General features: G+C 51.5%; 1 protein-coding gene across 2 annotated transcripts in view; it reads left to right on the forward strand.

Annotated features, from left to right (window-relative positions):
* PTP4A3 (protein tyrosine phosphatase 4A3) overlaps window positions 1–26,784 on the forward strand; it is a 115,854-nt gene that overhangs the window by 15,593 nt on the left and 73,477 nt on the right. Inside the window, exons 2-3 of one of the 2 annotated variants that reach the window (XM_014611521.3) lie at window positions 21,951–22,075; window positions 23,286–23,583. The gene's annotated coding sequence lies outside the window, so the exon portion shown is untranslated. The remainder of the gene's footprint in view (window positions 1–21,950; window positions 22,076–23,285; window positions 23,584–26,784) is intronic. The other variant, XM_014611520.3, reaches the window with a different exon arrangement.

Below are 26,784 nucleotides of genomic sequence, written 5' to 3' on the forward strand. Positions count from 1 at the left end.
TTTTTTTTTTTTTTTAAAGCTGTGGACTCTTCTCCCCATCTGCTAAAGATGCAAGGAGCCAGCCCACATCCGACTACTCCTGTATTAGTTCACTCAGATGTGGCAGGTCCAGTTCATCAGGGCAGGCCAGCACCCTGCTCTGACCGACCGACTTTTGGGATGGGATGCCAGTTGGCCGGCCATCTATCAAGTTTGAGGCCTGTGCATCTGCTCAGCTAAAGTCCTCGCTCTCCTCTGTCCCAAAAGCAATCGGAGGTTGTGAGGAAATGTATCCCTGATTTGAGGAGTGGGTGGGGAATCGCGGGGATGTCGGGGAGAGGGAGAAATGAGTCCTGGGGTTAGTTTGGGGTGGTAGGATGCTACGAGGACCTCTAGAAACAGGAACGTAGGACTGGAGAAACCTTCTCAGTCATTGAGACAAATCTCCTGCTATTGCAGGCAGCGGTGTAAAAGATAAGGAAAGTCTGCACAGTTCCCAAACGTGTTGCACCGGCTTAGTGGAGGAGTTGGTCAAGTAACATGCTGCTTGCTCTTCTTCCTCGCGCCCAGCAGCTTTTCCATCCATCCTGTCTCAGGTGTAGGAGATCCCAGACACCTATCAGATCAGCGGCCTGCAAGGGTACCAGCCTAGATGCTCCCAAAAGGGGCTGTCCCAGCATAGGGAAAGAAATGGGAGCCCTGTAAGAGGGAGCGGGCTGGTGGCCATCGGCAGGCACCGTGTCTGCAGCTTTCCAGTAGCAGGGGACAAAGGGAAAAGGCGCGCGTGCTTGGAAGATCTGGAGAAGCTGTGGGAAGACAAACAGAAGCAGGCACAGGGTTATTTCCCAGCAGATATTGCCTAGCTTTAATGAGATGCCTTGGGGCACCCCTTCAGGTAAAGAGATGTTGCCAGGTTGTGAATGGGATCAGGGCTAGGAAGCTTTCTCCGTGCTGGTGTGTGCATGGAGAACTCCTTGGTCTTCCTCTTGGCATCAGCCCCTTCTCTTGGCACGAGTCCCGAGTTGCTCTGCCTCCTCCAAAGGGGCTGCGTGTTCCTGCTCTAATAGGAGACGCTGCCTTTGGGAGCGGTTAAGAGGCAGGGCTGTTCCCAGATGAGGAAGCAGATGCCCTTACATAGCCTTAAATGCCTTGTCCGCCCTCGTGCGTAGATACGCCGGCGTGTGTATAACGAGCTTCTTGCAGTAAAATGGAAAACGCTGACATAACCACCCCCTTTACCTCTTAAAGTCAGTCCCTCTTCGGCTTGCCTGGGCAAAGCGCGATGAAATGCATTTTCCCAACCAGTGCTGGAAACCCCGTTGAGCAATTGTTACAGCCATCTTGCAGCTGCGCTGGCAGCACAAGTGAAGGCACAGGTGTGCAGCAGGCAGTTGTGACTTCAGGGTATCAAATGTTGCCCGCATGTGGGAAGAGAGGCAGTAGGAGAGCAAAGAGCTGACACAGCTCATTGCGCGTGGCCTGGGTAAGTGCTCCCTGCTGCACAGGTTCTGGACCCAGGAGCATGCATCGGGCTTCGTTCATGTGAACGGGGTCAGCAGCTGGGAAATTGCAGAGCAAAGTGCCTCTCTGGTAATTCCCAGCTGCCATTGAAGCAGCTTTAAAATAAATTCTCTCTCAAAGAGAGATGCCAAGTATTTAAAGGGTTTGAACTTTCCAGAGGAAAGGGGCTGGGAGTCCCGTCATCGACCACACTGCTTTGCAGCACTCTGGAGAAGGGGTTCAAGGTTAGGGGCTTTATTGCAACCGCAAAGAAACAACAAGTAGCTGGTCTTCCATGAAACACAACTCCTGTCAACCTGGGGGAGTCGATGGGATGTGGCGCTATTTCAGCTTAGTCACGGAGCATCGGATGGGCGGGGAGGCGGGTGTTGCGTGGATGCATACAATCTGACTCGTTTGGCATCATGACCATCGTGGGCCTCGATGGCATTTTATTTGTGGGGTCTGAAACCTTCAAAATCTGCCTTATTTTTTTAGCTCATTGTGCATTCTTTGTTCATGTTTGCCTGGTAACGTGGCATAACAAAATAACAAACAAAGTGAGCAGCTCCTTTTCGCTCTCCAAACTCCTGAAAAGTTTGTTTTAAAGCTATTTTGGACCAATCTAGTCCTTTTTCTCATACTCATGAAAATTCTCATACCAATTCGGTAACCTCTGCTCTGACCCTTCCTTTTTTTTTATTTTTTATTTTTTTATTTTAACATGGTGTTAGGCTACAGAGCGTATCGGGGAAAGAAAAATCCAGCTTGGGTCCCTAGCCTGTGAGCTTGCCCATTCCTGCTTCCTGGCACCGCAGAGTTATCATTTAACCCTTATGGGGTGGTAGCATTTGGAGACGGGCAAGGGCAGGGCTTGGTTTCTCACTGGGTGCTATGTGATCCACCCAGACCGTGACAGTCCCTTCCTCAAAAGCTTGCTTAAAGGAAACGGGCTTGGTTTAGATGTAGAAGCAGGAGGTAAAATGCTACCTGGGGAGGTCTCCACATCAAGAAGAACGTGCCGGTCATCCCAGCGGTACTGAACCATTGCTTTCAGCAAATGTCAGGCCTTGTTCTTACGGGGCAGGGGTGAGCACCAGGTTTTTTCCCCAATAAGCAAGGGAGCTGCTGGCATACATAGGGAAAGGTACAATGCGTTTCCCTGGGAATGCTCCTTAAGAAAAGGGTCTGTGCTTCAAAATGCAGGATGGCAGATGGCAGCATTGCTGTAGCTGCAGTGGCAGAGTTTGCCGGACGCCTGCTAAGCAGAGGAAAGTGCAGAAAGAGGCAGGCAGGCTCTGATTAGCAAGGGCTGCCACAACCTGGATGCCTTCCTCCCTGCCGGTGCTGCGTGGAAAGCGGCGGCTGTCTCTGTGCGTCTGCTGAAGGATGCATGTGCATTTAATTTCTGGCTTGTCGGGGGTCTACAACTTGAGCTGCTCTGTCTGTGTCCTTTGCCTCCTTCCAGCACGGTTTCCTGCCTGCTTCAACGCCACCTCTCTCCTCTTCTACCTTTTGAAGCAACCTTTTGGCTGGCTGCATCAAGAGAGGCAGAAGGCCACCTCTCCCCTTACCCATTCGTGCCCAGCTTCTGGGGTTTTGGCTGTTTTTCCTCCCGCTGCTGCTAGCTCTCCTCAGTTGCTCCTTTTATGAGGAACGTGATTTTTTCCCCCTCTTACCAATGCCCGCAGGGCTCTGGGTAGCAGCAGGGGAACTGAGCCAAGGCTTGTAAACTTAGCTATGCCGCTTCCTGGCACAACTCTGGGGAGCAGAAGCTAAAGTCATGCGATTGCAGAGTCAGGAGGCAGAGGCATTTGCATGACTTCCCCACCCAAGCTGGAGTACGTGCAAGGGCAAGCAGAGGTGTGGGAAGGGGATATCGGCCAGGGAAGTGGCCGGAGCAGCAGTGCGCAGATGCATCCACTTGTTGGTTTGCTTTCTGTGCTCTGAAGGGAATACGGTGGGAGGGAAGGAAGTGAAGAGGATGCACAACAGTGACCAGATGGGCTACGAGTCTGGAGAGCAGCTGATTTGGGGAGTGGGAGGGAGACTCGAACCGCAGCTGAGGTCCTCCACAAGCCTGCTGATGGACTGCATCGACACGCATCCCAGTGCCACCTCCGTGGATGCCGTGTGAATTCGAACAGGGTGGCAGAGCATAAAAGGCATGATGCCTCCAGCCTTTAGAGACAGCAAGGCAACATAGGAGGAAGAGAGACCGGTGAGGCATGTAACGGAGGCGTCCTTCGTCGCCATGCCCCAGGCAGTGAAGCTTGGAAGAAGCCAGGGCTCCATCTTCACGTCTCTCTTGCCAAGCGTTACCAAGCTGCTCCAGTTCCCTGCCCATCTCTTGCAGCGAGGGGAGCAGGACTTGGTGGCAAGCTGGCTTGTTGTGGGCCCTTTAATGCTTTAATCTGTAAATGTCCGAGCTCGTCACGGAGGGTGGGGAGATGGATCTCTTCCCCATCGGCACACGTGGGGGAATGGAAACACCAAAGGCTGCTCGTTGGCTCGAGGACACGTGCCAAGCGAGCGGTGGGTCCGGGCTCTATTTCTGGTTCGGATCTCCTGCCCAGCGCTCCATCCGCTGGACCACACATTTATTTCCAGGTCTCTTCTTCCTAAACCAATCCCTTCAGCCCTTTAGGCTTTTTTACTGCTCTTCTCCGAATGCCTTCTCATTGACGGGCGCCTTGCCAGCGTAGAATCCACTATAAAAGGAGACTTGTTCTTCAAGTTTCCTTCCAGGATAGAGCACGACACAAATAGCAACACGCTTTACAAGTAGTTCTGCATTTCCCCTGCTATTATTGAAATATTCGCAGGGTGCCTGGGGAACGGGATGGCTGTCTTAAGAGAAGCCAAGTCTAATTCCACCCAGGGCCCTGTGCCCGAGCCTCCGCCAGCCCTCCAGACTGTGCCTGTGCACTCGGTGAGCAGTCCCAGCTGGCCAAGCAGAGCTCGAACTTTGTTTTTTAATCCCCTGTGCAATTCCCCCCCCTCCACGAGAGGAAGTGGGGAAGAGCTGCATGCAACAGATGTTAGTCGCATTGCTTCGGGCTCAGCTGGGAGCAGCACGGGCATCACAGCTAGGGCTGCAGCGGCAGAAACCGAGCGGCATAGAACGGGCTGAAATTGGGGCACGAGGCTGGGTGATGAGGCGGCAGCATCCTCCTGCCTTCCCTGACCTGCTTTCAGCCCCACCTTGAAACCGTTTTGGTTTCATGCCTTCAGACCTGTTTGCTGGAAGGCTGCTCCACAATCTCACGCCTCTGGTTAGAAACCACCTACTGACTTCCAGGCTCCAGTTTTTATTCACGGGCAATTTATGCCCATTCGGTTTTGTGCTGTCCATTGTCTTTCAGCTTAAATAGCTCCCTCCCCTTCTCTCTCCACTTTTTTTTTTTGCTCCAGTGCTGTCTTTGCAGACACTGGTCTTATCCCCTGCTCCGTCTTCAAGCCAGGCTCTGCTGATCATCCCAGACCTTTCTGCACCCACTCCCTTTCTCTGAGCGCAGGTGGCCTGGATCCCACACCGTATCCCGGACAAGGTTTCAGCAGCACCCTTCATGCTTCACTGTCTCTACTGGAAATAGCACAACGTCCTACAGTCCTATTCGCCTCTTACTTTTCACCGTTGCATTGCACTGCTTTGTGTGATCGTTTTTAATACCAGTCCTCGTTTTGTCCAGCTCGGCTCACGGTTTCCCCGTGTTGCACTGTATCGGAGGCTTTGCTGCAGGCCGGCGGATTGGATCGACCACGTTTTCCTTGGCTCGAGAAGGAAACTCTTATCAGAGTTACCAAGCTGGTCATGATCCGCCTTTTGGCAAACCCAAAGTTTTCCCTTGTCTCTGCCCCCAGATGGATGAATTTGGATTTCATGTGTCATTTCTTTCAGGGGTCTGGGGTATCGATTATCCTCGCCCTGTCCACCCCCCACCTCTGGAAATACTTCCAGCTCTGAGTTGCAGGTGTCTCCATCTCCTCCCTCCATCCAGCTATCCTGCCTTTACCTTCTGCCTTAACGTTTCCTGAGACAGAGATGTCCTCTAGGGTTTGGCCCCTCTATTCCCACTGCACAGCAGCCTCATTACTTTAATTTTCTGACCAAAGAGCCTTTTGTTGTTTTAATTATTTTTTTTCCTTTGCATGCTCAAATTCAGTTGGACTTATATCAGTTCTGGCTTTATTGCTACCCTGCCTAACTTCTAAGATGCAGCTTTCTTTGCTGATGGATTGGCTTGCTTTTGTCCACTCCTAGCTACTGCTCTGATTGCTTCAGTCTCTTTTTTTTAAGTTGGCTATTCCTCTAGGCTTTAAAACTCTTCCTCAGATTTTTTCCCCCTTCACCTGAGCACTGCACAGTGCAAACACTACCTGGAAAGTCCCAGCCCACTTCACATTCAAGCCCCTTCAATCCAGTTGACTTCACTAACCACTTTCTTTTAATTCCTCAAACCTTGCCCTTTTGAAATGGCAACCCGTCATTACAGAAGTCCTTTTGTTTCTTGTTCCACTTAATTTAAGCTGCATCAACTTGTAGGTGCTTGATCCAAGGTTATTTTCTACAACGAGCTCTTCTATGATACCCTCGCCACTTAGCAAAAACCAAGTCTAAAATACAGCTGTCCCCCTGTGGTTCAGGGCCTGTTGGGTCAACAACTCTATTGGATTAAACATCAGGGAACAGCTGGGCCCTAGCTTTATTAGTAGCATTTGTTTTCCAGTGGCTGGGCAGCCCATGACCCGGTTCTCTGCTGTATTTCTCCACGTTAGACGTTTCTATTGCAATCCAGAGCCGAGTCTCGAGGCGGGGTGGGTCTGTAGCACCATCTCACTAAAACTTCTCCCTGTTCTTCCACGGAGACTCAAACAGGGGCTAATACAGATGAGATCAATCTTGTCACACCGTGGTTTACAGCACCACCATGCCATATCTACTTCTTTCTGCCCTTGCTGAGGAAGGCACCCCCCTTGAGTACCAGCGTCGAGTCAGAGCGGCTCGTCCACCATGGCGGCAGTTCATGCAATACCGTTTCACGCCAGCAACTGCAGTTCATCCATTTTTCTTGCCCAGGCTCCTTGCATTGCTGCTTCTGATGATCCCTAGTTTCCAGCCTGGCTGGAAAGCCCATTTCTCCTAACGACACAGTTCTCTGCTGCATTTCTCCACCTACGTGGCAAGGGTATTATAGAAGAGCTCGTTGTAGATGGCTTGGGTATCCTTACTGGGGGCAGTAGCCCAATTCTTTCTCTGTGGCCCTACCCTTTTTTTACCCGTTGCTATATCCTTGCATCTCGCCAACTCTCGGGACCGGAGTTGAGGCGTGGTGATGACGAGTCTGTCCCCATCTTCTGCCCCATTTCTTAGAAACAATAGAGGGGACGAGCCCTGGGCAGGAAAGAGCCTGGCTCTGCTGAAGTGATGGCAAAAAACTGGCGGCTTGTTAGGCCGAGTGAAAAATTGAGTGAAGGCAGAGAATGAGACTAAAACCTTGGCACTTCACTGCAGCCGCTAATGGGATCTTGTGAAATCGTAAGTGAATTAATTGCAGTTGGCTTGAGCATGAACGCTGTCCCGTACATCAAAATACAGAGAATCGGTGAGCGACAGGGGATAAATAGCGGCGTATTTCTTTGGGGTTGGTTAGTGCGGTGCTGGAGGGTCACTGCCTGAATCCTACCTTGATTAGCTGCTTAAGGGAGGGAGGATGCGGCGTAACACAGAGCCTGGTTGGAAAGCGATCTGTAAAGTCCAGGGAGGACAGAGAAACAATGCAGTGGGGGCTGAAAAATGAATGATTTAATTGACGCGCGTGATTCTTTGGAGGAGGGAGGGGGAGAAAACAGGGCAGCAGAAGCATCCGAGACTGAACCACAGGTGAAGTCTGCAGCAGCCCGCGCAAGGGACAGAGCAGAGATGCCGAGCCCTGGTCCGCTTGATCCCGGGATGCAACCCCGTGGGACTCGGGAACGAGCGGCTGCCCCTCGCGCTCCAGGAGCCTTGGTGCTGAATAGCGTTTCCAAGCCGGGGTGAAGAGCGGAGAAGGAGAACGGATAGCAGAGCAATTGGAAGGGACGTGGCTCGAGTCTTTCTCTCTTTCTGCATGGGGTATAGTTCGCCGTGTTAAAAAGGGCTAAAAATGTATGTTCTCCCTAGTGCAAGCAAAGGAAACCCATCCAGATATTGAGCCCAGCATTCCCTAATGTCCATTTAAACTCCAAAACATCCGGGGAAGCGGGGAAGGCCCTCTTGCGGTTTTTGTTGTGGCTGGGCGGGACGAAGCGTTTGAGAATATCCGACTGGGAACAGCGCTGTCCCGAGGGGAATGAACTAGCTGACCGGTTAAGTGCTCTCCATGTTGAACTTATGTGGTTTGTTTAAAAATGCACGTTGCTTTTTTTTTTTTTTAAAGCAGAAGGCAAGATTGATTTCTGCCTCATGAGTTTGATGCACGTCCTGTGCAAGCCAACCCAAAATAAACCCCTTCTGAAACCATCGTGCCTTTCCAGAGAGGAGTCCGCTACTTTAGCTAGCTCCCTTTGATCGTCGGGGGAAAAGTGCGAGCTAAACGGGTGCAAATCTGTTGGGCACCTGCCTGTGTGGCCGGTCTCGAGCCTGGCCAGAGGAGCAGCTGTCAGAGCAAATAAAAACCTGCGATTTTGCAAACTGGGCTGAAGAGGGGCTGGAAGGAGAGTGGCTTTAGGAAGGACTTGTCCCCTCTGTGTTTACCCAAGTACAGCTGTTTCCCAGCTGTCCTGCTAGCATCTTTCCTTAGCCTGTCCTGCTGGGACTGGAAGCTGGGGCGCGTCTTGCCCTGAAGTGCTGCCGGGAAGTTTTGCTAGACTTGATAAGCTAGTCGCCCTTGATAAGCTGGTCGCCTCTGTTTCTGCATGGGTTATTTCTTAGAAGCCCAGGAGGAAGAGCGGCGACGAGGAGGAAGGCTGCAGGGAGGGGCTGTTGCTGATTGAAGGGAGAGGTGCTCTTTTGCATAATGAACCGAGCAAAGACACAGCTTTGATCCCTTAGCTACCGCAGAGGCATTGGCATATCATTACTGTCGGCTCTAATCCAGCCAGACCAACTGCTTTTTGGCAAACGCACCTACAATGGAAGCCAGATGTTATCGGATGCCCAAAATAATGTGATTAAGTCCCATGGGGCCTCACTAAAACTGGCTCCTAATAGCCCAGCACCTGTTTTGCAGCTCTGTGAAATTATCAAGCCTTGAAGACCTCTCCCGCAAGCACAACTCGGCTGAAAAGGCTTGGATCCCTCCCTGGCTCCCTCCTGCAATGGTACGGGTGAGTCGGTGAGAGGAACAACCGAGCCGTACCGTGCCTGGCATGTATAAACACCTGAGCTTTCTCTGCGCCCATGCACCTGCCCCGGCGGCTGCTTGGGAATAGCAAGCTTTGCAGGCCCAGCTGGATGGGCTGCGAGCCAAATACATACCCAGTGTTTTGGGCCTGCTAACATTTGTTTGTGTGTCCTTGCTCAAATGTGCGTCAGTCTTGGTGGCAACGCAGTTGCGTGCATGCGCATGCAGCTTGCCATAGATAGGGAGGTATCCTCAGGGTGGTTCAGTATGCAGCACGTCCTCCTCCGTGCCAGGAGGGTCAGGGTTCAGTCCCACTGCCTGAGACTTGCCCCCAGGCTGGCATTTGCAAGCCAACTGGAGGGGAGAGCTGCCTTGCTAGACATTGGGTGTTCACCAGACAGACATTCCCGTCCATCGAGAGTTTAAACCGGCCTGCTTATTTCTGGACCTTTTGACCTGGTTCGGATGCTCTCCTAGGGGTTTTGAGTCCGGGCTGAATCCAGATCTCCACTTTGCAGATCTGGAGGAAACATAGACCAAAGGCAATGGAAATGCAGAGTGAGGGGGCCCCAGTGGCATCTCCGCACCATCTTCCCCAACGGTGCTTTGTTCCTTTTTCAACCCGGTTTCCGAAACCTGGATGAGGGGCATGTCCAACTTACAGAGGACCAAACAGTTCTTTCCTGGGTGTCTTGGGACATCCCAGGTGGCAGCTCCATTAGCCTCTTCATTGCACTGCTTGCAGACGGGGTCTGACATGAAGGGTCTGGTCTTGTCTACCCTGGGAAGTAACCCCGGGCCAGTTGCTGGGATGCCTTGCTTTCGCGTAGACATGGCAAGCTGCAATTAGAAGACATCCAAGCTCCACCGGTGCAAATCCCTGCTTCCCTGGTCTGCTCTGGACAGGTGGGGACACCACCCCGGGCTGCAGCAAAGAGGACACTGTTCATGTGCTCTCCTGGGAAGGAGGAGAGGGTGGCGTGCCTTTTGCCGTCTGATCGCAGCCACTCTTCCCCCACACCGTCTAATTATAAGCGTCTCGGCCCTGACTGTGGTATATCCTTCCGTTCTGGTCTCACGTGGATGGCGAGACAGCTCTGTAATACCAGTCTGCTGCTCCTGGCCATAGCTTCGGGTAGGCCTGCAGAATTGCCAACAGGGAAGAATTAGGTTTCATAACTGCAATCCCCCCCCCCCAGGCTCCCACAAGATGACTGGAGGCCGAGGAATGTGCGGAAGAGAATATCCCAACTGTTGCCAAGTGCAAAGAAAGACGGCCAGACTGACGGACAGGCTCGGGTGATGTGCTGGACATGCATGCACCAAATCCCGCAGCTCGACAGGACCCGGTGGGGCTGTGCTAGCGGCTTCCTCCCTCCAGCTGGGACACAGAGGGCAGGGGCCATTGCTCTCACAGCTTCTTTGTCCGCCTTGCAGCTTGGCACATCCAGCTGCCCATCTTCCAGGAGAAACCTGGAGAACAAGAGTCATGCTCGAGTTTGTTCTTTTTCTGATTTGGGGCGTGGAGCAGACACACCTGCGAGCTCATCAGATGGGCTCCTGCTGCCTCTTGCACTTGTGCCCGCTGCGTTTCTGGTGGGGGAAAGATGACAACTCCTTACGGGTACGTGGGGGGAGGTGGAAAGAGCAAGGAAGACGTTGGGTGTGAAATGATGAGGAAATCGGTCCCAAATATGCCCTTCTCCCAGCTACACCAGTCTCTGTAGGTACTCCCGGCATGCCAGCTGGTATCGCCGCTTCAAGAAGATGCTTGGTTTGTTCAGCTCGGAGAGCAGTAGGAAGGCTTGACCAAGTCAAGACATCAGGCCTGCTTTGTCCTGGGAGAGATGCTTCTTGTTGTACATCTGTAGCCCTGTGCACCAGTGTTGTGAGTCACCAAGCCCACAAACGAGATCTTGGGTTGCACTTGAGTGGTTATGATTAATATGGAGCTGGAAGCAGAGGATCTGTCTTGGCAGAGTCCCTGGTGTTCCCATGCTGGGACAACTGGGTTGTGTTTAGGAAATCATGCCAGCAAGTTAGCAGACTGTCTCGCTCAGTTGACCTCAAGGTAAAGAAATGGACTCTGCACGGGAACCGTTGTAGCCTCTGTAACAGGAACATCTTCTCTAGCATGGAGGGATGCCAGCTCTAGCTCTGCTGATGACTGAAGACCGTGCCTTGTGATCTGGGCGAGAACGTGCCTTGGACGGCTCAACATCCCGTGCCACCATTGCACTTCTTGCCAAACCCTCGGGCCAGTGCTGTTCTGATCCCAGCCCTCTCCCCAAGTGCCGCCCTGACTCCCATCGCTGGTGCCCCTTTACCGTGGTGCCCGAGCTCGTGTGCTAAACACGCTGGGCGCCTGTGCCACTTGTGCACATGTCACAGGGTGGCCGTCTCTGTCTTACACTCTCCACTTGAGGCAGATGAGAACTCATTTTGCAACGGTTTTGCCTCCGCACCCTTAGGCATGCGAGCGGTTTGCATCCCCTAGCTGCATTTTGGCTTAAGTCTCCCTGAGCGCATCATTTGAAACTGAAGCCCTCATTCCCCGTCAGACTTGTCCATTGATCTGTCCTTCCGGGACCTCAGGGCAAGGAACTTTTTCATTTTGGCTCTAACGAACTCCGTCTTGGACTGGAAGAAAGCTGTAAAGCCCTGGGAAGAGACCACTTCACTTTTCTGACCCCATTGTGCGAGGTATCTTTGAGCTCACAGCGATGGGTTGAAAGCATGAGACCTCCAGGAGTCCTGCTCACTTGTGCCCAATTCAGCTGGTCCAGTCTGGATTAGTAGGATCTGTTTTCATCGAGCATTTGCTGTTTCAAGCAAACCCCCTCCAGGGTGAAAGACCATTTTTCCCCTGGAAAGCAGCAATTGCAGGAGCCTTCTGAGTCAGACAGTGCATGGAGGGGATGAGGAGGAGGAGGAGGGACCTTGGGGAGGTGCTGATCATCTCTACCAGCAGATACCAGGGATGCTTTGATGTCCCTTCCCTCCCCTTTTTGCAGCTGCCTCCAAGATGAATTGCATTAGACTCTTCCTCTGCTCTTCGGTCTCTTCATTCAGTTTGCGGAGTTTAATAGGTCGCCATCACCTTGGGTTACACGTTCTCAAGAGGGTCGGAAAGAGCTGCTATGTCCTGGAGGCTTGAACTTTTTTGAACAAATATTCACGCATACTTCCCCCGCTTGTCCCAGGCAAGTAGAAAGTTGCTGGAGGAGGAACAATGTGCGGCAAGTCAAGTGCACGTGGAAAGCTCAGTGGGGAAAATACTTCCTCCGACCCTGTTTGACTGGCACAGCGTTGAGTATCTGAGCAGCAGTTTAGCCGTGGTTTTTTCTCTCTTGCTCCAGATCGAAGGTGACCCTTCCACTCATGCTACAGAAGAAAGCTGGGTTTCTTTGCACTGTGGGTTTCCAGTCCATCACTCCTGGGGGTAGCAAGACGGTCTTAAAAAAGCCCAGCAAAACTGGCAAGTGAGGAGCCTGCCTCCTTTCTTCTCTTTGAAATACCCTTTAAAGTGAAGGATACAGTGGGCAGATGTCCGAACTGAAGGAGGAAACCAGGAAACCCATCTCACCAAAGATTAAATTGTTGCAAGGCTGAATTATTGTTCCTGTTCACATTTAGGGAGTTGTTTTAAACACGCGTGTGCATATGCGTGTGTAAAAGCGGGCGGACTTGCAACCCTGAAAAGCCTGCCTTGTCCTTACCTGACTCCCAGACTCGTGCCGAGGCACTTGCTTGCCTTATTTTCAGTCTTGCTTAAAAATAAATCGGTGCGTGGTATTTCAGAGGAACTTGTTTGCATTATGCCTGAGTAGGGAGGTCTCATTTTCCAGTTACATCAGCTGGTTTAATGGGTTTCCTCTTGGTTTATTTCATTAGTGTAATCCATTAGTAAAATTAGCAGAGGCAGAAGAATCATTCTTGCCTCCCAAGATGCTTGGAACAGTAAAAGCTAGGACTGGTTGGGAGCGTTGAGGTCTGTTTGGTTTTTGTCTTTGTGTGTTTTTTGCATTTTCAACAGCCCCCTGTTTTACAAGAGGGATTTTCCCAGTTTCGAAATTGTTTTGGGCTAAAATCCAAAAATTAAAATAAAATGGGTTTATTTCCCATTTTCTGACTCTTTCCCAGCTGGCAAAAGTGAGTGAGTATATGTGGGGTTGCAAAGGGGCAGGGAGGGAGGCAAAAAGCCTACTTTCCCACTTTTTTTTTTTAACTTTCCTAGTTTTCAGAAAAGGGGTCTTTTCGCACAGGGAGAGATTCTGGACTCTGCCCAGGTTTCCTGCAAGCTGGAGCATGTGGAAGGTAAAGCCCCGCGTTGATGGCTCAAAAGGGGACAGGTTTGTTCGGCCTGGCAGGAAGCCAGAGGTGTGCTAGCCGTGAGACCTTGCTCTCTCCTGCGGCAGACCCTTTGAATGCAGCCGGCTCAGGTGATCAGGCCCTCTCGCTGCACGGGGTGTGGGAATAGTGCCCGGTGGACCCGGGGTCTGCAGCGCTGGTCAGGTCAAAGCTTGCTCTTGAAGGGGGGACAATAATCATGCAAATTCAGGAGCCCCCTGGTAGCAGCAGTGCGGGACGGGACCTCAGCTAAGGCGTGGAGGACGAGGAAAGCTCTTCCACGTGCACTCAGCAGGATGCTGAGGTTCGACGTCCACCTATGTGCATGTGTCCTGGTACGTGCATGCAGATCTTGCTGAGCTAAAAGGCAGCCCCTAAAACCAGGAGGAAAATGAAAGCATCTTTCTTTTCTTCCTTCCCCAATCCTGGAAGGGGCCAGACTGTTTTGGCTCAGGTTTCCTTGGATCAAGGCTGAGCCCGGGACCTTTCTGCCCAAAAGGAAAAGGTTTCTTGTAAAAAATCAACTGCTTTGGAAACTGGGCACCAGGTGGGAGTAGAAAGCTCTCTGCAGCCACGCCTGACGGCTGTATAGCCATGGCTGCTACACAGATCTTTCCTTTCCCCTCCATTTCTACAAGTCCTCTCAACTCTTAATTTGCATTGCCCCCGGAGCTGCATTTTTCTCGGAGTTGTTCGGATTGCACTTTGTAAGCTGCTGCATTTGTGACGGGTTTTTCTAACTGCATCACATTTTATATCTGTTCTCAGAGTGGTGAGCCCCGTCTGCTTCCCCGGGACTCGACTCCAAGCAGCCCGTGCCAGCCCCTCGAGCAGGGCGCTGGATGCTTTCACAGACGGCTCGCATCCCAACTTGCTAGTGCTGAGTGCCTGCTAATTTTGGTTCTCCAGCTTCTATTTAGGTGCCTGCTGCTAGGAGCCTGGACCGTAATTACTCTGCATTACAGCACCGGGAGTAATGTGACATGTAATTAAAATGCTTGTTGTACAGCTCTGAAGATGTAAAGCTGTATATCAACTCTGAAGAAGGATTAAAAAGGACTGGCCCCTTACAGAGCTGTTTTCAAAGTACTCCTTCCTTGTTTGCAGGGAAGGGACTTTGCGGCTTTAATAATGCTGAGAATATGCCCGAGAACTGCTTCACCATGAGAAATGAAACCCAAAGTAGTGATGAGGAAGGAGGAATTTACTCCTGGTTCTGCATAGCTTGTTGCAAAAATTCCCCGGAGGAAGGTGGGGGGCAAACCCAGGAATGTCACCTTTTTTTGTTTTTTTAAACAAGTCTTATGAAAGCTGTGTGCGTGCCAGCTCGGGCTGTGCCGTGCAGTTCTGGCCCATTTCACCGGCTAAGCCGGTTTCTCCTGTGTTCAGCACATCCACAGATGCCAACCTGCAGGTGGTGATTTAAGCAGATGGCATTCGTCCTTTGGAGATTAGCAAATTGGCATGGTGTGGGGAGCCTGTGCTGCAGACGTTGAGCTGGAAAACGGAGGTTATCCACCTGCTGCAGTTATTAAAGATCCACCTCCAGCACTCCCTGGTGTGGCAGGGCTTTTGGCTCTTATTCAGAGCTCAGTGACTGCTCTCTCTGCATGCTAAGACATAATCCATCTAAACTTTTCACCTTGCAGCTTCTGCCGGACACGGCGTACTTCACCTTCAGCACTGCTGTCTCCCGGGGCTGTATTTCACACCAGGCCTGGCAGCAAGTCAGTGGCAGACAAAGTGATTCTTGTGCTGCGCGGTTGGTTATTCTGTAGGATGCTCCGAGATCTCTCTGGGTTGCAGGCAGCGTATACATGTGATATTGCTGGAACGGCTTTTGTTTGAACAAAAAGCAGAGTCCGTGAGCAGTGTGTTACTTGGCACCTGTAATCTCCAGAGCGCTCCGAGTGGAACAAAGTCAGGAACAGGACGGGCTCGGTGTTTGGATACGTGGAGAAAACGGGTAGGCCGTCTTGAGAGTTTTCTGTGTGATCTTGGGGCTACGCAATTTGCCCCTTTTGGGAAATGATGTTGCATGGAGGAGAGGTCCTAAAATACAGGCGTTCTTCTTGAGGAAAAGCCTACCGATCCCTTGCAGCAGGGCTTACCCCTTCTTGCAGCTTGCTGGAAGTGGATTCAGACCTGTCGGTCACAGCAAGGAAGGCCGGGCCTGACGGCTTTCCAGAAAATACTGTTTGCATAGAGCAGTGGTTCTCCACCTCTTTAGTCTCAAAACGCCCCTTGGAAATGCCTCTGTTTTCACCCATTTTTTTTACTACAGAAAAATACTAGAGCAGTCTCTTCAGTTGCAAAGGACTTGGGAAGACCACAGCAGGTCTGCATGTTTTTAACCCTGTTTGAAATCTCTGGGTTTATCTTTTGAATCGCATCGGTCATGGCACCCCGGTTGAGAATCATTGGCCTACAGTGTCCATTGCATACCTTTTAAATGAAGTCTGGGTAGCTATTTATTTAGAGGGCTCAATGGTGTGTGTTGTCTGGAGCATTCAAATGTCGAAGCTGCCTTTCTCCTGCAGTGTGTGCTCTTGTTCATCCCAAGCACTGGAAGGTGATATGAAATGCATACAGGGATGCAAGTGTTGGCCCCCTGGTCACATGCCCATCTATAAATATGGTATGAAGACCTCAGAAGTCATGGCCAAGGTGATATCTTTTATTAGACCAACTAGATAGTAGCAAAAAAAAGTCTTTATTTGCAAGCTTTCAGATATCGGCACCCTTCTTCAGACGTGGGAGAGAGAGCAAAGATTGTATGAAGACCTCAGCAGTCTCGCCCATTGGAGGGCAGGTCCTGCATGCCACAGTCGCCCAGTGACCATTTCTTAATATAGCTCTCCTCCATCCCGTTGTTATACTACTATTGGGAATTTCATAGCAATATATTAAGATGAATGAACTTTTTACCATGCCTTACCCAGCCCTTTCCTTTCTTTCAGCAAGCAAGTCTGCAGAGCTGACCTGCTTAGTACAAGGGTCCTCTCCTTGGTCCCCTGCCTGCCTGCAATTCCTGTTCTCTCTATACACTTCTCTTCATCGTGTCTCCAGTCCAGCCTTTGTATATGGTCTGCACAGGCCTCTGCTTCTGGTGTTGGCATTGCCAGATCTTGTGGGGTGCGTTGTGATGCTACCACAGTGCATTTCAGATGATCCATGGCTTGCTTCACCTGACAGACGCATTGGTCCAATGCATAGAGGCCCCATGACTGCATGAGAGAGTTGCATCTTCCCAGACCCGCTCTCAGTCTGTTCACGCTCCGCTATGTATGCCATTTGTAGTTGGAGCCAGATGCTAACTCCTCACTGGGGCTAATTCCTCGCCGGCTCCATCCAGCAGCTTTGTCACCTATTTTCCCCATTCTTTTTGCTGCAGGGTAGTTCTGGTTGATTCTGGTGATGCGGTCAATGGTGTGGTAGAGGACAAAAAGCTTTTTCTCGATGAGAGATGACAGCGCACTGGTCGATGTCCATGTAGCAGTCATCTGACTGTTGTACCTGCTGGTCAGTGTTGTCTGCTACTTTGCTCCTGGTGTAAGGGAGCTGCTCTGCGCTGGGTAGTGCGTATAGGCAGGAGCAGAGGTGGGTTTTAGGCAGCCTGTTATAATTCTGCATGCATCATTTAGGGCAGTGTCGATACATTTACTGTGACTTGAGCATCCCTGGGTGGTGCAGGCATATTCAACCACAGAGAAACAAAGTGCTAAGGCAGTGGTGCATAGGGTGGATGGATGTGCTCCCTGCTCGAAACATGTGAGCCTACATATAATGTTGTTTTGTGCATTGACCTTGGCTCTGGTATTTAATATATGCTTCTTGTCACTAAGTGTACAGTCCAGTGTTCCCCCTAAGTAGACCAGGTAAGAACTTGCAAATGAAAGACTTGAATGACGTAGCCAGTTTGAGACGCCTGCATAGAGCAGGCGTGTCAAACATCTGCACGCGGTGGCTGTCCTGGCCAAACTAGTGCCTGCTCCAGCCGGTCCAGGACCTGTGCTCCATGCAATGCTCATGGGCAACATATGCAGGATGGGTCCCAGCCTGGCTGGAGCAGGCACCATACGTGCAGCATGGCTGCTGCCCCGGCCAGACTGAGTCGCACTCAGTGCTCGTTTCCACTGCTTCAGGATTCACGCAGCATAGGTCCCAGTCCGGCTGGAGCAGCCCCCAGATCAGGTCTACTGAGGAGGGCAAGGGGAGGTGGTCTGTGGGCCCGGTCTGGCCTGCAGACAGGCCCCACACCATTCGAGCCGATGTGGCCGGATGCCAAGTACAACTATTTCCAGTCTTCCTCGACTGCCAGGCCTGGTTCTGCCTACGTGGAGCCACAGGGTTTGTGGACTCTCATGACAGGAGAAAAGGAATGCATGGGGTAAGTTAGTGCAGGGATGTCCTGTCTTTTGCATGGAGAGGATCCTTGGGAACAGAGCCTGCTGCCTGCCTCCATCTTCATGCTGTGCAGGTCTGATACGGAGGTAGGTCTTGATGGATTGCTTGACCTTCTGCTGGCCACTGAAATGTTTCTGCAGCTTTGCATAAACATTGCGATTGATGTGACTTCCTCCCACTGCGGTGGTAAGCCAACAAGGGAGTGCTCTTTGTGAGATCTGCAGAGGAACAGGCTTGCTGCAAACTGCCGCTCATTTCCTGGGAACTTTTTCAAGACTTGGCAGCTGAGCATTACAGGGGCTTTCACATAGGAACCAAAAATACTGCTGTCGGTGCTAGGCTCCTCTCTAAATCCAGGGTCAGGTCCCTCCAAAAAATCAGCCTGTTGGCAACCCGAGGAGTGCACAGAAAGGTTTGATGTTCTCAGAGCTCTTGGGTTTCAGAGTTTCAGCAAGAGCCAGAAAAGTTGTATTTTACTTGCTTTTTTCAGACCAAAAATATAACCCAGCAGAGTGGACCAAGGGAGCTGAAATTCTGGCATTGGTGGCGTGGAATAAGCAAACTGTGGAAATGCTCAAACGCACATTTTTTTACCTCTAAAAGTAGTTCTGTGGCCTCAAGGCCCCCTAAAATTAATGCAACTGCTGGGCTGAGAAAGCAAGCCCCTGGGAAGCCTTAGTCCAGATGAACCCTGAGCTTTAACTCTTTCCTCCTTTCCTTCCTCTCTGCCTGCAGAAAGTCTTTAAATGCAGCATCCCTTTCATCCCAAATACGTCCATCTAGACGGTAACTTGCTTCTAGAAGCTGAGTTACAGGCTTGGCGTTAGGCTTTGAGTCGAACCAGGAATCTGGAGCCACCCACCCCACTCAGAAACACGTGCGAGAGCCTGTTGATCCCAAATCAGCCTTGCCAGCCGTCTTCAGGCCCGCGTGTTAAGAGAGTCATGGAAGACCGTCCTTCTCAACTGTGAGGGATTGCTGAAGAAGGCTTTAAGTCTTGCTGCAATAACAAAATTAAACCAAGCCTGAAGCAATTAGGGTTTGATGTGTTGTTGGGTTTTTTTTAAGTGTCTTGTTAGGTTTGATGGCACAAAGTTTGAAACTCATTCATGTCCTAAACCGCACCGGTATTGCATTGGTTCAAGAAAGAAATCCAGCATTCCTATGGGGAAGGGCACGTTAGTTGGGACTTTCAGTATTCCCATCTGACATGCTGGAGCTGGACCAAAAGGGGGGTGTTTCAAAGGGAGGATGTGGAGCAGCTTTCCGCCGACTTCCCTGAATGAGGCAGCTTTCAAACAGTCCCGAGCTTAGCTCTTCTAAAATTTGGCACCCTGGAAGTTTGCCTGCATTTAGACAGGAGGCTAAGTACAGCTTCGAGTCTAAGCTTTGGGTGGTAGAAGGAACGATCTTCCAAAACTCACGAGTCCTGTTGGTCTTTCAGTGAGATTTGAGCTCCCTGGTGCTTAAATTGTTTGAAGCTTTTTGAGAGATTAGGTAGTTTCCGAATACTTTTTCCACTGTTTGAAAGGGCTTTGCTGCCAGAATCAGTGATGTAGGGGACACTCCTGAAAACACTGCTTCTCTAATCTAGCTCTTCTCTCTCTGGGGATGGGATGCTCGGTGCTAGTGTTACGTGTTTCCTTCCTGGCTTCCCAGGGGAAGGGGCTCTTCGAAATGGCCACACTTTCCATGTACTCTAGAAACATCCTGCTGCTTGAAATTGCTTATTAAAAGCTTATCACACGTTCTGTTGTGCTCCCGCGCTTTAATTTCATTGTCATCTGTTTGGAGTGAAACTTTATTTTATTTTTTTTAAAACTATTATAAGCCAAAAAAAGTGAAGGCACCTCATCCAAAGAAGAACTGGGGAAAGAAAGGCACAGAAGCAGTAACTGGGTTTTGGTTGCTGTTTGATCAACTAATTTTGTTGTAGGAGCAAAGAGGAAAAAAAAAAAGTCTCTGTTGTCCATGTGTTGGATGCAGGTGGATCTGGTTGTAGGAAAATAGGGCTGGAAACGACCTCACAAGATCACATCTAGCTCAGGGCAGGATCATCGCTCACTAAACCATCCCAGGCAGGTGTGTGTCTACCATGCCCAGGGTGGCGATCCCACAACTTCTAGGCAGCCTGGTACGAAGTCAGCAAGTTCCTCCATCTCCAACCTCAACGTCCCCGGCTGCAGCTTAAGGGGAAATGTTACGGATGCTTGGGCAGATGTTCAGTCTCATCTTTGTGGGGGCCCTGGTGTTTTGCCCAGCTCTCGCCGTCATGATAAAACTCCAATAAAAGGCTCTTCCGCAGCCTCCTCCTTCCTAGCTGCTAAAACCGGCACTTGGTAAGTTTGGTAGCGAAGTTGCAGGGCCAGAACAAAAAGTGCGTTTGTCCGAAAAGCGGTGCAATTGTTTTGTGAAGTTTCTGTTTGCTTTCTGAAAGCGCGCGGGTCAAGGATCAGTGTTTTATAGGCGCTCTGACATCAAAGGACTCTGCCTGGGTCGCCAGCTGTTGGCAGCGTGCCTGGCCCTGTGTTTATGGACATGAGGCTGGAGGAATCGTCTGGGGCGAAGACCATTGCAGAGGGGAAAGCGGAGGAATCCCAGGAAGGGGGCTCGGGCAAACCCATCCGAACTCCCGGAGGTGGAAGGGGTGACGTGGAGTTCAGTCCCAGGCTGGGAACCGAGAGGCCTGGCTTCTCTTCCCTGGTCCGCTGGGGAGGAGGTGGCAGCAGGGCAGGGGGTGTTGCAGTGGAGCTGAGCTCGCCCCAGCTTCACCCCAATTCCTTGCTGGTCTGTCCTCCGATCTTGATCTGTGCCCTGCCTGCAGCAGCCTGTATTGGGACCCCTGTATTTCAGCTGTCGGAGCATTTACTTCCCTGTTGCAGGGCTGTAAATGGAGAAGGCTCCAGGGACTGTCCTTCAGGAGAGCAGGGGCCAGGCTGGAGTTGAAGGTTAGCAAGGGTAGGGTTCCCGCGGGTGCCTTGGCATTTTGGATGCTGTTCAGGGGATGGGAGGGAGCGGGGAGATCTTCCCTTCCCCATCCCTCCCACCAAACCCGCAAGCCTGATCCCTTGCTGCATTTGCAAGCTGCTCCGTGGCATCCAGACCCTGGGAAGATGGCCAAGAGCTCCATCCTGCCTGCAGGCAGCTGCCCTTCCCAGAGCCGTTGGGGTTGAGCTGCTTTCCTCTTTCTGTGTCTGGGTTGGACGTCCCCCTTTCTTTCCAACATTGGGACCTACAGCATCTGCCCCTCTGTCACAGGGAAACTTGGAGAGGTGTTTGGACAAGGCACTCTTAAGGGGACAGATGGGGAACCCCACGGGGAAACTCAGTCTCGGGGCTTGGCTTGGCAACTCCACGTTATCCTGAAACTCTCATCTTCAGCAAAGGGGTTGTTCGCGGAAGCTTCTCTGATTCAGCAAAGAAGAGTATTTCCCAATTGTGGTCTACTGATTTGGGATGCTGGGGGGCCTGTATCCAGTTACCTGATGTGACACCTTGGTCACATCGCTTAGCATCCTTGCCATAATTGAAATGAGGATAATAGTGATGCCTAACTCGGCAGCAGTAGAGCAAGTGTAAGCACGCTACAGCGTGCAAACATGCCGTAGTGGTGGGGAAGCCATTCTTGGGATAGCATTACTCCCAAGTGCAAGCATTGAGTTAAATCCTGGTTCAAGCGATGTGACTAGCAGCAGTAAAGTAGAGCGACCCAGGCAAGGAGGATCTATGCAGTCCATTCCCCATCTGATTGAATCCCTCCTGCCCTTGCAGCAGCCCCCGACGGTACTTTAGGCGTGATCGATGGCAGTTGTACGTGTGTTCACAGTGGCAGCATGTCTGGCTTCCTGCTGGTTGCAATGATAGCCCAGGGGTATCGAACTCTACTGCATCCTGATGGAGCAGGAGACCATGATGTGCTTGTTGGTACAAATAGGAAGGACAGACTGTGATGGTGAAGTCCCACTACTTCTGGCACAAAGGCCAAGTGAGAAGTAAGGGGACTCCCATTGAAGAACATGGAGACCTTAGCAGAGATATGTTGCTTGGTGTCGGCATCGAGAAAGTGTTTGAGCACAGTTCAAACCCTAGCATAAGTAAGACAAGTGATGGTTTAAATGCACGCTACTACCTGCCAGCGATGGGGATCTTGGGTGTTAAACCTGACTGTTGCTGAAGTTAGGAAAACCAAGGTGTGCAACCTCGCATGCTAGTGATTTGTCCCTCCTTTTTAATTGCAGAATTTCTAGGCTTAAGTGGTCTTTTAGAAAAAAGCATTTTTCATAAATCTACCAGCCGCTTAGGAAAAGGCTTTGCATGGGTACAGGATTATGGATATCAATCTGCAGCCAGAAGGAGTAATGAGAGAAATCTGTCTTCTGCTTTTCACAGAGGCAAATTGTGGAGGGTGACGGACAAGAACAAGTCGGGAAGAGAAGCTGTTGAAAGGAGATGAAAGTGCGGAGACCAGCCGCTGGATCTGCCGAGGGCTCGCTTGGACACTGTTGCTGAATTGGGTATGGCATAGATCTCTGCTTCTCCTCGTGTGTAGTGACTGTTTTGCCAGAGCCCTTTGGGTTTCCAAATATGCATTAATTATGTATTTGCTAAATAGTAAATGTTCATTACATATGTTTTTAGTGCACGTTGGGTACTGTTTCTAATAAGCAAAGCTTCTGAACTGGTTCCTGGGTCACCATCAGCAAGCTATGTAACTCCCTGAAATGCTCCGAGTGAACTAGATGTGCGCAAGGACCTTTGTGTTGTTGCTTCCACCCGTAGCTTCGCATGCTGCAATTCAGTGCTGTGTTAATCTTTGTGCGAGCACTGCAAGAAATACCAGGTTATTGTAACAACATCTTGCCTGCATCGCGGAGGCTGCACTGGGGAAGGGGTGCAGGGAGGTGGAGAGGGCATGGCTGTCATCATTGACCTGTATAGATCGTGTGACTGGCCCATCTGCAGGACCCTGCAGGTGCAGCTAATCTGGGCGTGGGTTAATTGGCATTGCCACTCATCCGTGTTAATTAGCCATCCTCCTGGGCGCACATGGGTACGTTATTTTTGGTTCGAAAGGCAGCCTGTGTGGGGTCCAGGGTGCCTGCGGCCTGGCACAGTAAGTCAGGTTGGTGTGGGCATGTCTGTGCGGCTTTCATCAGAGGGCTGCGGTTGTGGGCTGAAACCGTCTCTCTCCCTTGACTCAGGCTGCCAGTCCACTCACGTTGCTGTGAGGGTGAGGGCTAGACATCTCCAGCAGGTGATGATCCCCACGTGTCTTCCCACTATCCTCCCTGCACCCTCCTTTGATAGTCTCCCTCAGTTTGCTGGGACAGGACTCTGTAGCACAAAAAGCCCTGGAGGGGGTTGCATCTAAGCCCCAAAGAGGTCTGGTGCACAGCCCCTTCTTTCAGACTGCGTATCGACTGACCCGCTCTACAGATCATAACATCACCTCCGCGCGGTGCATCGACGCAGGGCTCTGTCCTTCCAATGCCGCTGGCTCCTGCCTTTTAAGAGCCTTGGCCAGTCCCAAACTCAGCCTGCATTGCGAATAAGTGACGAGATCCTTCGAAAAGCCCCGCTCCCATCCAGACAGCCAAGCAGCCACTCCTAGGATGGGAGCCCCACGGGGTTCTGGGTTTCCCTGGCCCCATCCCCGTTGTCTGCACTTCAAGGCTAAGAAAGAAAGAAAATATTCAGCTGCTTTTGTTTTCCCATCTAAATCAGGTTGGCAGCTTGACAAGGTCGCCTTGCCTGGGAGGAATATTTCCCCCTCCAACTTCAATCTGGCCCTGAAGATCCTACGTGGATCCTAACCATCCATGCTAAAAACCTACCTGGAGCGCAGGCTTGCTCCGGCACGTGAGTTGGGGGACCTGTCGCCTGCTCCCCAGAGCTGAAATCCAGCCTCCTATTTCACACGCACCAGAGTATGAAGAGCCAGGGTAGTGGGAGCTGACCGAGGGAGACCACCCTGGACTCCGCCGGCGATTTCAATTTCCAAGCACGTAATTAAATCACATCGGTAAGCAGCCCTACAGGGGAAAGAAAGGGTCAGGGAAGGGGAAGAGCCAGCCCTGGAAGAAGGGGCATTCTCAGGGAGGATGGGAATGCTGGAATGAGTCCCTTATGAGGACTTAAATCTTAAATGCTTCCACATGACCTCGGTTGCTGGCAGGACCCGAGCAGCCCGGGTAGTTCCCTTTCCACGGAGTGACGTCGGCCCGTCCCCTGCTCTCGCTCTGCTTCTCCCACCCGCCCTACCCGAGGTCAAAAAGCGCCTTTGGATCCGATAAAGCTTCAGATAAAGTTGCAGAGAGGAGCAGCGTGGGTTAGGGTGCCTTTCCAGAGCTCTTCAGAGGTTCGGCCGTAGGCTGAGAGCACATGCATGCATGTGCGTGTGCGCGCGTGTGCTCACTCGAGGGATTTTTTGAAGTTGCTCTTAAAGAAAAGTGCCTATGGAGGCATGCACGAACATCAGTCTCTGCTTTCTTGACAGTCGCAAGCCCTTCCCAGCATGCCTGTGTGCTGCCCCTGTAAGTGGAGTTGCCGGAGCCTTTGCTTAAACCCCCCGGAGGAAGATCCCCTCTTCAGCAGCTGGTGACTTTGCCGGGCAGCAGCGGCTTGCTCTGCAATTGCAGTACCAGGTGCCTCCCCTGTTGTAGTTCTGCCCAGACTTTCCAAGAACGAGGCTTGGGGGAAACCAAAGTTACTTTGCCCACGTTTTTAAATTCTGATGATCTGTGAAACCTCTGGTGCTTTGGAGCAGGGACTCCGACTTTTAGGGCTGAGGGAAATAGGAGCAGCACCTTTCACCAGCGCTGCGGAAATCAGTCTAAATTAGGCCAAGTTAGAAGCCGTTTAAAAAAAGAAATCTCAGTCCTTGCAGGGTTGCAGGCTTTCTAGAGGGCATTATGTTTCATTACCTGCTTTGGCCCTTCCTCCAGAGCTGGGAGTGGGACCCAGGAGTCCTGAATTGGCCTCCAAACCCCCTTCTGCTTTCAGTGGCAGCCTTTTATTAACCATTTCACTGCTGTGCAGAAGGAGGTTGGTCCTACGGAGAACTCCAGGCTTCTGAGGACCATGCTGTTGTGGCAGGAGCCTGGCATGGCGAAGTCCGTCCTAGACCAAGTGGGATCTGGCTAATACGTCGCACTCGGAGCAGCAGCTGGGTGCTGGAAAGCAAAGGGCCTTGGCAGTGCCTTGTCTTTGAGAGAGGTTGAAGCAGGCTGGATGGGTGGCTGAGCGAGGACCCTGCCTGGCGGGAGGGTGTGCTGACACTGCCAGTCCTGCGCCAGCATGGGCTGTATGGCCTGTGCTGTTCCCACACTGATGATGCTCTCCGTTTGTGAGCAGTCAAGGAGCAGTTTTCCCCCATGGACTCTGTTCTGCCAGTGTCGTCCTCCACGGCTACCTAAACACAGCCCCATCCCTGCGGAGCAGGGGTGCCCATGCTATGCAGGTCCCTCTTGGCCTTTTTCTGGCTGCACCCCTTGCATCAACCCTTAGTAAGCAGTGGAAGGCAGTCTGGGGAGGGGAGGAGCTGGCGAGGTGTTGGGGCAGCCTCTGGGGTGTTGCAGCACACCAGACGGTGACCCCAAGAGAGTAGGGTCAGGGGCTAGAGACACAGGACGGGGGAGAAGGGAACCCACTAACCAACAGCAGCCTCACTTAGGGCTTGCACTTCTGCTTTTCCCACGGTGCTGGCAGAAGAGCCTGGTTGGCAGTGCTGGGTTAGGGGCTGGGTCCTTTCGTGCTGATGTTTGTCCCTCGGGGGGTTGGTTGCTAGTTAGAGGTTCCTGGCCAGGGGGTCTTGCCTTGGAGAGCAGCAGGACGTGGCTGCCGTGGTCCCCTGCTTTACCTGTGGAAGGGTCGGTGCAATGTCTGGTGTTGTGTCAGGTCTAGACGTGACCTCTGGAGGTCCCTCTTGCAGCTCCACTTCTCTCTGTTTTCTGTGATTTCTACGACTCTCAGTTCAGCAAGAGTGGAAAGAGGGTTTCAGGGGCAAAGGTCCTGGAGATCCTGTCCAGTGCCCAAGTCTGCCGCAGGCTCCTCATGGGACCTGGCAAACCTCCCCACTCTCATCCCCTGTGCACCGACCCCAAGAGGCCCCGAGTTGCTGCTCGGAGAATACCAGAAACCTGCACCCTGAGCGTGCAGCTAGGGACACCCCTTACAGCACCCTCATCTCCTTGTTTCTGTGATGGGTACACGTGGGTCAGGCTTCACACTATGGACAGACCCGTGGCTTCTCTGTGCCTCAGTTTCCCACCTGTAAAATGGGGATATTTCCCCACGTGTGGGTACAAATTCTTCAATGTCCAAAGTACTTATGTACCGTGGAGGATGAGCTCCACGGACAAGCCAGCAAACAGCAAATGCTTGGACTTGGTCTGTGCATGGAGGAGAGACTTCGAAGGCAAGTGTGAGCCTCTGCAATGTGTTATACGCTCATCCCAGGAGTTTCCACGGCTTGTCCTGTTGTCCTACTCCTCTGAAGGTTGTGTTTCCCTGAGACTTTTTAATCTAAATCTGCTCCAGGTGTTTATATGGAAAATTATAGTATTTTGTGTTTCCGTGGACTAATACCTTCTGTCTGCTTCTCTGTGGAAAAGAGCTGCGCGTTGGATGGTTGTGGACAAAGATGTAGGCTAAAAACTGAGGTCAGATTTCTCCTGGGGCAAAGCTTTTTATTCTGAGATCCTTGCAGATGTACAAGCCCACTGTCTCCTTGAAGTACTAAGATAACACTTTTTCCCTGAGAGGGTAGGGACTAATTGCAGTTAATTGCCATTCAAGCTGTGTATGGAAATAATTGTTCTCCCCACGCCTGCTTCCAGTCAAGACCTGAGACAGCCAGTCCTGGGACAAACCCAGTGTCTGTTTTTAGCTATGGGGACTTAATGAATGAGTCACTAGAAAGGCTTCAAGATTATCTGCACACAGGTGTACTGGGACAGGCTCGTGTCCCGAATTGCATTCTCAATTTGCAGTGGCCTGGAAGGTTTCGCTATGTTAAGTTGTCATTCTCTTGGTTTCTGGTGCACACCCTTCCTGTCTGTTGGCAAGACTGCTCTCTGGCTCTACACAGCTTTGTTCAGGGCACCGTGCTCCCAGCTCATGGTTGAACAACAGATCCTATGATTTTCCCCTTAAAGCTCGAACTGCTGGCAGCCTGTGGCTGGGCAGGAACCTCGGCTCTTATTGATGTAGCAGCATCTGCTGC

This window comes from Alligator mississippiensis, chromosome 3 (assembly GCF_030867095.1).
Source record: "Alligator mississippiensis isolate rAllMis1 chromosome 3, rAllMis1, whole genome shotgun sequence".
NCBI lineage: Eukaryota > Metazoa > Chordata > Crocodylia > Alligatoridae > Alligator > Alligator mississippiensis.